Source organism: Tupaia chinensis, unplaced genomic scaffold, assembly GCF_000334495.1.
Source record: "Tupaia chinensis unplaced genomic scaffold, TupChi_1.0 Scaffold149256_1, whole genome shotgun sequence".
NCBI lineage: Eukaryota > Metazoa > Chordata > Mammalia > Scandentia > Tupaiidae > Tupaia > Tupaia belangeri.
Window position 1 is genome coordinate 15,549 of NW_006209101.1, and position 13,756 is coordinate 29,304.

Here is a 13,756-nt window from a genome sequence, read left to right on the forward strand (position 1 = left end):
ATAATATAAAAGGACTTCAAAAAGTTTGTGGAAAAACAGAAGTAAAGCACAAGTTTATTTGGTTGCAGAAATTTCTGAAATCCACGCATTGCTTTTTCATAATACACACCTCCACTCATGGTTTAAAGACCCCTCATAAATGTTTTATTATTCATGAGACATGTCCAGTGATAACTGGTGGTAGGTTCTGCTCCAGCACAGAATCACTCCAAACCATCTTACGATGCTGCTATTTCATCAAGATATTTCATTTTTCACAGTGAAAGAAAATGCAAGTATGTATAATTGTCCAATGGTTCTTGAATACTTCCACGCAGAAGTAATACACAGGACCTCCTCTCATATTTTATTGATTAGAGCAAATCACAGGCCCACTCCTCACCTCAAAGGTTGGGAAGGGCAGCCCTCTGGGGCATCCAGAAGGAGAGAGAGAGAAGGAGCACTGGACAGCAGCACCCACATCACCATCCCAGCTGAGTCGCTCCCTTGACAACCTTATTTTGGAGGCTAGATGGTGGCATAGCAGTAAAACATGACTCTCTACAAGGCTGTCCCACATGGGAGGTCTCTGGGTTCATGTCCTGAGACCTTTGATTATGCCGAGCACGCATGTGCCTATAGTCCAGCACTGGTTGAAGACTGGGGGTGAATCATGACATGAAGACCCTAATACGAGTATCTGCCTCACTCTTTATTGCTCTCACTCATGGAAGAAATAAATGAATAAATTAAAATATATTCTTGTTTTCATCATTCCTCCTTTGCAGATTATTCAGATTCTCAACATCTATTTGGTGAAATATGGGGCAGTCATGTTATTTATTGTTGTTTTTTTTTTCTGAAAATGACGTATGCTAAGTTAAAGAGCACTCAAGAAGGGACCAGCAGTGAGCATAATGGCTATGTCGCTGGACTCCCACGTAGTCGACTGCGGTTCGTGTCCTGGACCCGGTGGCTTAAACTCACACTGGGCACGTGTGCGGGCATGCCCAAGAGCCCAAAAGGAGAATGGATTGCGGTGTGGCCATCCCTCCTGCCGGGGGGGGGGGGTGTGATTTCTCGCTTTCTATCTCTCTGTCTCTGTCTGGTGAGCGCATGTGCCATATAGCAAAAATCTCTCCCCCCCAAAAAAAGAGCACTCAAGAAAAGGTAGATGAAAGTAAAAGGATTCCTTTATTTACTAAACTTCCTGTAGTAGTCAGAAAACAAAACAAAAACCCTGAATTTAAATTTTTCCATTCTACTGTATCTTCCTAAAGTGACTCTTTAAAAAATTTTTTTTGTTTTTAATTTGCATACACTCACCAGAGAGAGACAAAGAGAGGGAAAAAGAAAGTGAGAAAGCATCCCCTAGTGGGGATGGCTACACCACAATTTCCCTTCATCTTCCACTCAGGATTTTGGGCACACATGCTTATGTAACCAGGATGTTTTTGAAGCTACTGGGTCTGGGACTCCAACTGTGCAGTTCCATGTGGGATCCAGCTGCCTTAACTTCCACACTACCTGGCTGGCTCCTAAAGTCACTCTTGATCTCCTCACAACACCAGTAAAGAGATGAAGCCAGGTAGAAATGAAGGTGACAGCAAAAAGAGTTGTAGTTTGGAGCTATAGCTTCCAAAGTGACCAGTTTTGTAATTTACCATTAACTTTATGCAGATTCACACAAATGGGAGTGAAGCAGCAGCAGCCCTGCTAATAGAAAAGTCTTTCAGGACCCCAAACCAAAGCAAGACAGTTTATCTGCAGGTGTCCAGGCAGTGATGGCAGAATTCAGATTCCCTAGGCAAAAGCAATTTAGATTCTTCTGTTATAACCAGGAGTTCAAATTTGAAGGGATACTCCTCTCAAAGTCCACATACCCTAGAGAATGAACAAGTCCCAAGCATCCCTGTTTTGGAATGGCAGGCACAAATGGGAATGTAAACCAGGCAAAAGTGTCTCCACAAGTTCATGAGCGGACTTTAAAACTGACCTGTCCCTCTGCCTCTGGTTTCCAAGACATGAATTGTTCAAGATGCACATAGACAGTGTCGGATTCATTGTTTATTTCTAAATACTACTGGATACTAAATGAATAATTATAAGCTATATAGATTCACTCAAGCAAATATATGAAGCTACCACCCTTCTCATAAAACATTGATTTGTTCCAAAATTTGGATCTAGAATGGACAACAAAGGAATGCCCAAGTCTTCTCATCACAGTCATCCCTTTCACTCCTCTGAGAACAGGCCTCCCCAGACTCAGTCCCTGCTGTAAGTGAACAGTCACTGAGAACGCTGGCCCATTGCTAAGTCTCCAGCTGTGGCCTTCTAGACATACCTCCTCCTTGGGGCCACACAACCCAGACCCATAGCTCTGTGACCTTGCACTGTGCAGAGTTCCTTACCAACTCTGGAATGCAGTGTAAAAGTCACTGTTTACACCACTAAGGCCCTATATCATGTGGTAGCTCTCAATGTTGTATTCTCAGGGTTGCTAACTGAGGTTCCCACGTTGATCAGTCATTAGATGAGGGCAGCCTAGGGAGAGACACAACCTAAGAGGAAGTAGCTCTCTGAAGATGGGACAATTCCTAAAGGAGCTGACAGTTAAAGACTGTTGATCCACAGCACTCCCAAAAGGTTCCCACATTGATCAGTCATTAGATGAGGGCAGCCTAGATAGGGAGAGACACAACCTAAGAGGAAGTACCTCTCTGAAGATGGGACAATTCCTAAAGGAGCTGACAGTTAAAGACTGTTGATCCACAGCACTCCCAAAAGTGGGGACAAGTCATCATTTCAGGGGAAGCTGGGCAGCACATCCTGGTGTTTACCACACTGCTATTTCAAGTCACTCCTCCCCACAGACTCTCCAAACACACCTTCAACATCTTCAAATTTCTGCTCAACATAAACTTTTTTCACAGCTTCCAGAACCACATCACTTGCTCCCCATAACCCGCCTAATCATTTCCACATTTTATGTCTGACTTGTTACCCCGTCTAATGAATATACATCTCTAGAGGGGCGTTAGCTCAGTTCTACATCGGTGATTATGTCGAATTAGTAACTTTCCTCCACTGTTTACAATGGTCAACTCTCTGTACAAAGAATCAGGCTTGAAATGAAATATCCCCTGAATGTCTTTTACTTTTTATCTTTTGAACATACTTTCATTGTGTAACTAGGGGACACAGGGTAAAAGTTAACAGACTTCCAACTCTGAGTTCCAAACCATAGTTAGTTCCCACAGAGCTGGCTTCATTTATGTTCTTTTGAGCCAAACTCAGTCTCATTTATTGCAAAAGTATGTTCCTGTCAGTTCACTCCAGTCACGTGAGATCCACAGGCATTTCCAAGAAGAAGAGAGAAATCATTTCCCCCCCAAACAGATGCAAGGCTAACTAGGGTTAGAAGACTCCCGTTATAAATATTTCCTTCTTGACAATAAGCTGAAAAGATAAGTAGATAAACTTATTCCCCACCACCTGCATAGTAGTCTCAGTAACACTACACTTCACTGAGCAGTTTCTGAGTCTCTGCTTTTAAATAAAGGCATCACTTCTTTAAAATTTATTTTCCTTAGGTTTTTGCCATAGGGTGTGTGTACTCGCTGGAGAGGGAGACAGACAGGGAAACATAAGAATTCACCCTCCTAGATGGCCACACTGCAATCCCTTCTCCTTCATTTTCTACTCAGGATGTTGGGCATGCATGACATGAGTCAGAAGTGATTTTCAAGTTGCTGGATCCTGGGCTTGAACTGTGGTCGACCATGTGGGAGTCCAGCGCTTTAACCACTATATCACCTGCTGGCCCCCACCCAAGTGCACTCTTAAAATTAATCATTTCAATACACTGTGGCTGCATCTCTTGGCACTCCATGCACAATAGGACAAAGTAGGTAATACACGTTCTGGCATATATTCTATTCCGTTAAACATTTTCCCATGGTTTTAGCTGTAATTTCTAAATATTGTCTAGTCTAAGAAGTCTGAGTGAGAATTGTGAACTTTTTTCAACCATGGATTCCTTTTCCAAGTATAGTTATACCCCAGACTAAAAGGTTCATCTACTCCTTACCAGGATGCTAGACAAGACTCCGCCTTGATTTTCTCATCTTTGGATGAACTGTTTTATTACCTCCAGTAAAATTTCCCTGCTGTTTGTTAATGAGATTTTCAAAGTGTATGTGATTAGAAAACCCATGAAGGGATTCCAGGATAGAGAGACCTGAGGTGACTCTCAAGCAATGCTCAGGAAAGAAAGAGGAGGGCAGAGATATTTGAAAAGTTAAGTAGATAGACTATGTATATATGCTACCCAAACTATTTTTCCGTCTGTGTGTTCTACAAGGAGAGAAAATAGAATGGACAATTTGAACTTTTTATCCTTAAGAAGATATTACCACTGACTTAACACCAGAGAGGCATCCTCTTGGAATTCTTTCCTGGCTTCAGGGATTGGTCAACATGACAACATACACACTTTATCTCCTATGATCAAAAAGCACACTTGGGAACCAGCAGTTAGCGTAATGGCTATGTCGCTGGACTCCCACGTAGTCGACCGCGGTTCGTGTCCCGGACCCGGTGGCTTGAAACTCACGCCGGGCGCATGTGCGTCCGTGTCCAAGATCCCGAGAGGAGAATGGAGGAGAAGGGATTGCGGTGTGACCATCCCCCCTGGGGGGTGATTTCTCGCTTTCTGTCTCTATGTCTCTCTCTGTCTGGCGAGCGCACGTGCCCTATAGCGAAAAAAAAAAAAAAAAAAAACCTCTCCAAAAAAAAAAAAAAAGCAAACTTGCTCAGCTCAGCCAACCCAGGTTAAAGAAGTGGTGTGGAATAGGACAGCAGTTTCTCTCTGGGATGTTGTAATACTTCATGCACAAAGCCCCGCTCTGAACATGGCCACTTCTAATCAGCTATTTAGCATAGGAAAAGGTAATAATAAAATGCTTTATTTTGGGACCAGCAGTTAGCATAAGACTATGCTGTTGGACTCCCACGTAGCCAACCACTGTTCGAGTCCCAGACCCAGTGGCTTAAACTCACAACGGGCGCATGTGCGTGCGTGCCCAAGATCCCGAGAGGAGAATGGAGAAGGGATTGTAGCGTGGCCATCCCCCCCAGGGGGTGATTTCTGGCTTTCTGTCTCTCTGTCTCTGTCTTTCTGGTGAGTGCATGCACCCTATAGCAAAAACCTCTAAAAAAAAAAAAAAAAAGCCTTCAGGTCCCGGACTCGAACTACAGTAGGTCATGTGATGAGAGTCCAGCACTCTTAATCACTATGCCACCTTCCAGCCCCTATTTTCATTTTCTTAAGAAACATATTTTAGACATATGAAAAGGTATCATGAATGATATATTGATACTTGTGTACCTACAGCTTAAAAAAATAAAATATTGCAATAAAAATTAAAGCCCTAGGGGCCAGCAGGTGGTGGTAGTGTGCTGGACTCCTACATTGCCAACTATGGTTTGAGTCCCAGACCTGGCAGCTTGCTTTCTCACTTTCCCTCTCTTTCTGTCTCTCTGGTGAGCATGGGTGCCCTACAGTAAATTAAAATAATAACAATTATAATAATTTAATAAATAAAAATTTTAAAAAAGGATTAAAGCTCTTTTTGATTCTTTTTAAAATCCTTCTCCTCTATATCCTAAGAGGTAACCAATATTCTGAATTTTCTGTTTATCATTTCCATGAATATTTTATTCTTCTCTACATATGTACATATCCATAAATAATACATAGTATTATTTTGCATGTTTTAAAGATTTATAAATGGTGTCATACTTTGTATGTTATTCAACACCTTGCTTTTTTCACTCAATTTGATTTGAGATTTATGGATATTAATATATGTGTTCTAGTTCATTTTTGTTGCTATATAAGAATATGCCATTTACCCATTCTTATTATTCCTGTCCATAGACATAGACTGGTTTCATTTTTTTCATCTCATAAATATTTGCATACTGTCACCTTGGACAGAGGATATACACTAGGAGTGAAACTGCCAGGTCACATAGTAAACACATTCTAATTTATTTTATTCCAATGTCTGCCCAGAGCCCTCAACCTCCCTGGGCTTAGTCTTGCAAATCTATCTGCATACTTTTCATATCAGCTGAGTGCAAGTTTGAGATTTTAATGATGGAAGAGCTTGACAAGAGAGTAGATGCAGGGTTAGTTTGTGTATGGATGGCAATGAAACCGAAGTCTCTATTGAGCTAATTTATCAAGGCTCATAGTGACCTACAAAGGATGAATCAACACGTACAATCCAAATGAGAAGACTGTCCCTATATGTGATTCTGTGGATATAGGAGGGTAGAGAGGTACACCCTGACCAATACAAGTAGAAGAAACCTCCCTGTAAATAGAGTAGAGTGATTAAGTGATACACGTTGGTTGAGAGTGCAAAGGTCCTCCCAAAGTACTCTCCCTGGAATTGCTCCTAAAACTCCACTATTCATTCAATGTACACAATGGGACAGAAGAATTCAAGCAAATTATAAAGACGATTTTTTAATTTAAATCTTAATATGAAGGAACTATTGGTGGTGGTGGTGTGTTAGTATATGTATCTCTTGAGGAAAATAGATGTTTACAAGTTGACAGCGATGACATTACAATGAGCTAAAAATCTTTAAAGACCATTTCTGTTACTATCTTCTTTATAAGGCATTCCCCAAGGCCTCTGGCTACAAAGTCATCTCTCTGCTCTGACCTCCCTAAATAATTTGCATATTTGTATAACTATTAAGCACTGAATTAAGCATTATATTATAAATGTGCACAAGACATACACACAGCTGATCAAATTACTGTTGCTAAGAGATTACTCCTAAACCTTCATGGCTTACTTGCTCATAGTTCCACAATTTGGTCAGGGCCTGGTAGGACCAGTTCATCTAAGTTCCAGGTAGGGTCTCTCATATGACTACATTCAGCTGACCACTCAGCTAGGGCTTAAATATCCAAGGTGTCCTGTTATTTTCCAATATTCCCTTCCATGTGACTTCTCCAGTAGGATAGCCAAGACCTCCTTATACTGTAGCTTGCTTTCAAGAGAGCAAAAGTGGAAGCTACTAGGCCTGTTAGGCACATGGCCACTTTTGCCTCACTCTACTGATCAAAGTCAGTCAAACAAGTTCAGTTTTAAGGTGAAGAGAAACAACTCCATGTACTGATGGGAAGAGTAACATAAATGTACAGAGATGGGAGACACCTTTAGAGATAGTTTATAATGCCTGATGTTTTAGATATAATATTCAACAAACAAACAAACAAAAGTACTGGCTCCAGAGCGTGGATCAAAGGAATACAGAAGAGCACCAGCCTCATAACCTATAAGATTAAGAGAACTTGATCCCACATGGCCAACTAAGGTTTGAATCCTAGCCCTGGGAGCTTGAAAACCATACCAGGCTCATGTGTATGCACGCCCTAAATCATGACAGGATGGAGAATTGGTGAAAAAAGAATTGTTGCCTGCCACATACCACTGGAGGGGATGCTTTCTCACTGTCCCTTTTTCTTTCTCTGGTTATTGCATATGCCCTCTGGCAATTAGAAAATATATATTAACTATAAGAAAAAAAATTTTAAAAAGAGCTCAAAAGAAAAACATCTCTTTGTGGCCATTAGCAAATGAGAAAATCAGTCAATCTCACCTTGGTAGCATAGAACCTAGGTAAAGAACCATCAGCAGACTTACCCACCAGCAAGCTTGGTTGGGGCCTAGTGTCCACTCTAGCATAGAGTGGTGAACATTAACCGTTCACAGAGATTTTCGTTTTCCTCTACATCCCTTGCTCTGAAATTAGGTGTGGCCATGTGATTTGCATTGGCCAATAAAATACAAGCAGATGTTTGTTGCATCTAGACAGAAACTTCAGGTGCCAGTGTACAGCCTGTCACATTTCATTTTTGTCTGCCCTGATGATGGTGGAAGTCCATCATTACAAACTTAGCACTTAAAGTAATATACATTTACTATCTCATAGTTTGCATGAGTAAAGAGTATGGCATAGCTATGATGGATTCTCTGTTCAGGGTCTCTAAGGCAGAAATTAAAATTCTGGCTGGCGGAGTCCTCATTTGGAGACTCAACTGGGGAAAGATCTACTGCCAAACTCCATTAAGCAGCTGGCAGACATTAGTTACTTGCAGTTACAGGTCTGAGGTCTCTCTGTCTGAGCTATTCTCAATTCCTCAAGGCTGCCCACCATGCTTGACCATGTGGCCTACTCCATTTCCTAAGACAGCTATGGAGATCTTCCTACTGTCAAATCCATCTCACACTTCAAATATAACTTCTCTAGTCTATGATCTGTAGGCCCAGGTTTAAAGGGTTATTTTGGGCCCACCTGAATAACTGTTCTTTCTTAAATCCAGATAAATCCATCATATTCACAGTCCAGGAGATTATACAGAGCATATACACCAGCAAGTGTGGGTCTTAGGAGACATCTTAGAATTATGTCTAAGATACGAAGCTAGCCGCTACTGGCTCATACACATGACTCAGATGAACCACAAGACCTGAAAAAGCAACAGGATAAATACAATCCTCTTTTCACTCTAATCTGGTTATTTTTCCAGTTCGCAACATTTTTAGAGCATCTATCTTGGGACTTCTTCACCAGAAAGGAAAGGGCTCACCCAGTCTGTGTGGCTTGGAGAACACATGGGAATCAACCTAAGGGATCCAGGCTATATTATATTGCTCCTTTTTGGCTTTCAGACCTATCACACCACAACTCTGCCCCATACAGACCCTTTTGTTTCACAAATCACATGTTGATTGTTGAAGTCTTTATGACTATGATTTGGAAATTTGTATCAATGAGCTTTAAATTCATTATCCTAAACTTAGTAACCCCCAGTTCCTAAAATTATAAAAATGCAAGCTCATGGGCCAGCTAGTAGTATGGTATTTAAGGCACTGGACTCCCATGTGGCTGACCACAGCTTAAGCCTCAATCTTGGCAGCCTGAAAATCACGCTGGGCACATGTGTGTGCATGCCGGAAATCCTAAGAGGAGAATGGAGGGGAAGGGACTGTGGTGTGGCTAGCCCCTCTGGAGGGGGATTTCTCATTTTCTATCTCTCTCTCTCTCTCCAATGAGTACATGTACCCTATGACAAAAATCCAAAAAAAAAAAAAAGAAAGAAAAAGGCAAAGCTCATATTTATGTGCCAGGAGAATGAATTGTAAATTACCTTGCAAACAATGTAAATACACTCAATAGTCAACCTTACAGAACTAGATAATAGAATAAACCCATCCATATTATGGACTGTTATGTAGCCATTAAGAATCTTTTTAAAGGCTATTTAAAAACATGGTATTATGGTCATTAACTATGCCATTAAATAGAAAAGAAAACTATGTAAAGAATTATTTAATTTTAAAATAAATACAAACTTAAAGTTATCTCAAAGCTACATGATAAAACATGAATTACTTGAGTAATAGAATTAAGTGATATATTTTCTTCTTGCTAAGTTTTGTATTTTCCAAGCCTTAGCAATAAAATTAGATTGCTTTTTTTTTTTTGGAGAGGTTTTTGCTATAGGGTGCATGTGCTCGCCAGAAAAACAGAGAGAGACAGAGATAGAAAGCGAGAAATCACCCCCCAGCGGGGGATGGCCACACCACAATCCCTTCTCCTCCATTCTCCTCTCAGGATCTCAGGCACACAGGCACACGCACCCATCGTGTGCCACTGGGTCCAGGACTCGAACCACAGTCAGCTACATGGGAGTTCTGTGACATAGCCATTACGCTAACTGCTGGCCCCAAATTAAATTGCTTTTAAAATCAGAAAATAAACAGTAAGTGTTATTATTTTAGAGCTTAGAATAAATTGCTTTCAGGTACTTTTGACACTTTCAAGACAGCCATTCTTAAGTTATTAGTAGTACAAAATTAAAATGTTTGCATTTATTTTCTAAAAAAAAAAGGCATTATTTTGTGTCTGCATGCACCTGAAAGTTACAGAATTTATAAGTGACTTAATTATTCAGGCTTCTACCTAGTAGATCAAATTCCAAACTGGTCTGCATTTTCTGAATCATTAAATATTTGAATGCATTTCATTTGAATCCTCATTCAATTTTTAAAAATAGAATAAAATTTTAGGACAGTTATGGAACATGGCCTTTTACTGGGTATTACGTTAACTAGTGGTTTTGTTAAGTGTGAAAATGGCATCTTGAGTTGTTTTCAAGGGCTGTGTCTGAAGAGTTCACAGATGATGTGATGAGGTGGAAGATGAAATGAGGTTGGCAGGACGTCAATGATCGGTGCCATCAGTATGCATAGTTCATTCTGTCACTTGCTTGACCTCTGTGTACAATCATGATTTTCCATAATGAAAATTTTAAAAGAAAAGTTAACTAAACTGTACCATTACGAAATCTACAACAGGGCTTCACTGAGTTTGGATGTCCAACAACTGATGCATTGAAGGTGGGTAAAAAAAGGAGGAGCCTACCCAGAGGGAGGAATTGGACAGGGAGGTAGGAGTACGAGTGAGAACTCATCGTCTGTTTGTCCAATATACATCTTCTCATTCCCAGGCCCATTTTTCCCAAGGCTCATAGGATATTTACTACTAAGAATCCCTAGTGAGCCTCAGATTTGGGAATAGGAAGAACAGTGATTTCCCATTAGTGTGGAAAGCAATTTCTATTCTTGATGTGTAGGTTCTTTTTCTCCAAACATCAAAGGCATTCTGCTTGAGGCAGGACCTTTGGAGTTTCGACCTTTTTTATCTGTGGAACACGTAGACAAACAAAGATGAATAGTACCTATCAACACTGAGAACTCAGCCAAATCTGGAGGAGGTTTGAAAAATGCCACTATCCATAGTTCAATAGATCAGCAGACTTTTAAAATCCAAGACATAGATGAAGAAATTTATAAAGGCTGAGTTTAGCAGAATAGGGATCTTTAAAATTTTTAAAAAAATTTTTAGTTTTGCATATATGCACCAGAGAGAGAAAGAAGTGAGAAATCACCCCCCCCCCATGGTCAATAGCCATGCCACAATCCCTTCTCCTCTTGGTCACACATGAAAATGTGCCCTGTGTTTTACAAACTGCTGGGTCAGAAATTCAAACTGCTCTGTCAGCCATGTGGTATACAGCTACCTTAACCTCCATGCCATCTGCAGGCCTCTAGTAGGGATCTCTCCTTTCCTCTGGTACAATAAGGCTAGATTGCCTATGTTTACTTATTTAAAGATTAATTTTTTATTTTGAAACAGACTCAACTGGGAAATTAATAGTTAAAATATACAAAATAATCGTAAGTTTTTTTTAAAAAACTTATTTCTTGGAAAAATCAACAGGGAAACTATTAATAATCAAAAATACTCAAAAATAATATAGGGGGAAAGTACACTTCCACAAAATAACACATAATAAAAGGGCAATTACTATTGAAAGAAAGAAAATATTTTAAGCTAAATAAATTATTTTGAAAAACTCTATGAAAATAAATTAGAAAACCTAGAAGAAATAGGTAATTCTCTTGGAAACAAAATGTCAAGACTAAATACAGTAAAGATTAAAGAGAAAAAGTCCCAGAGAAAAAATAGGGAAATTTATCAAGGTGCTACAACCCTCAAAAAGCGCTATGTTCTTAAGGTTGGCAGGTGGGTAGTGGTTAAGGATGCTGAAATCCCACATGGCTGACCATGGTTCAAGCCCTGGACCTGGTGGCTTGCTTTCTTGCTTTCTTTCTCTCTCTCACTCACTCACTCAGTACCTCACTGGTCAAATTAAAGTTAAATTTAAAAAATAATAATTCTTTAAAGAAAAGAAAAAAAGTACTACGTTCTTATGGTTTCTCAGAAATTCTACCAAACCTTTCTGTCTTTTTCCGGTGTTCAAGATGTCAAAGCGAGGACGTGGTGGGTCCTCTGGGGCAAAGTTCCAGATTTCCCTAGGTCTTCCAGTAGGCACCGTGATCAACTGTGCTGACAACACAGGAGCCAAAAATCTGTATATTAGCTCTGTGCAGGGGATCAAGGGGTGGCTGAACAGGTTTCCTGCTGCTGGCATGGGTGACATGGCGATGACCACGGTCAAGAAAGGCAAACCAGAGCTCAGGAAGAAAGTGCATCCAGCAGTGGTTAATTCGACAACAAAAGTCATACCGGAGAAAAAAATGGCGTATTTCTTTATTTTGAAGATAATGCAAGGGTCATAGTAAACAATAAAGGTGAAATGAAAAGTTCTGCCATCACGGGATCAGTGGCAAAGGAGTGCGCAGACTTGTGGCCCAGGATTGCATCTAATACTGGCAGCATCGCATGATTCTCCAGTGTTTTTAAAAAAAAAAAAAATACCCAAAACATTAAAAAACTATTTGCTCCCAAGGAAAAAAAAAAAAAAAGAAATTCTACCAAACCTCCAGAGACCAGACACTCCCAAGCTGTCTGAACTTTTCCAGAGCAGAAATAAAGAAAGAAAACTTTCAATATGAACCAGGAAATGAATACTGTTAGTAAATTTGAAAAATACCACAAAAAAGTACATGGGGAAATTTAAGATTCTATAAAGAATCTTTTGGGAAACAGACTTTCATAACAAGTAGTAGGACAACTGATCAATCATTTATAAAGAATTAAAATTGAATCCATACTTCATACCACAAACCAGGAAAAACTGCAAATGGACTGAAGATTCAATTATGAAAAAGAAATCACACGTACATGGAGAAAACATGGGTGAATTAATCTATTACCTGGAAATGAAGAAAATTCAGAAATAAAATATTATTAAATTAAAATGTATTAACATAAAATATTTTGAATAGCCAAGAACATCATAAGTTAAAAAGAAAAGTTCAACTGGGGGTAAACATTTGATATTTATATTATAAAAAGAACTGATATATTCAATGTATAAAGAATTCTTAAAAATCTATTAGATTGTTGAGAAAGTCATGATGCATTTGTTTTTGCTTTTCTGTGCAAAAAGGCGTCATGACTTTCACGATGACCCAACAGATGAAAAAAAAAAAAACCCAGAAACTCATGAAAATGATGAACAAAATGCCTAAGCAAATACTTCAGAGAAAAATAAACATAATAGTAATTAAATGCACCAAAAGATTCACAAATTTCATTCAGATGAGAAATATAAATAAAAGCTTACAGATAATAACATTTCTTAGATTGGAAAAAAAATAAAAATTTTGGAGACATACTCTTGTTGAATGAGTAGCTGTTGGGTATGAAAAACAGCACAACCCTACATGGGAAGGAATTTGTCAGTGTCTAACAAAATTATACATAAATTTACCCTTCAATTCAGCAATCCCAATTTTTTTCTCTTTTTTATATTACATTTAATCACGTATCTTTACAGTGTATAACATTTTTTTCCAACACGATTATCATGCATATCAGTCAAAACAAAGACGTTACTATCCATAGCATCATCAAATAGCTTTTATTTTTTTTTCAGATTTTTTTTTTATTCTTTTTTTTTTTTTTTTAAAAACATTCAAACACTATACATCATTTGGCTTATAAAGAGAATTTACCTAACATGAAATACTTCTCAGACTGGTCCAGGTGAGAATACTATACATGTTATCACCAATAGGTAATAAGCCATTTCTGTGTCCCATAAATGTCATGCTTCTCTATTTGTTCTCTGCTATCCTTCTCTATACTCTTCCTTTCTCCCCACCCCATTCCACACTGTCTTCAGCATCTATATCTACTTTCACTGCTTTTA

The 13,756-nt window shown here is 39.2% G+C and overlaps 1 pseudogene; it reads left to right on the forward strand.

Annotated features, from left to right (window-relative positions):
- The first annotated feature begins 11,900 nt into the window (after positions 1 to 11,900).
- On the forward strand, positions 11,901 to 12,325 carry LOC106734153 (60S ribosomal protein L23 pseudogene; annotated as a pseudogene).
- Positions 12,326 to 13,756: the final 1,431 nt, after the last annotated feature.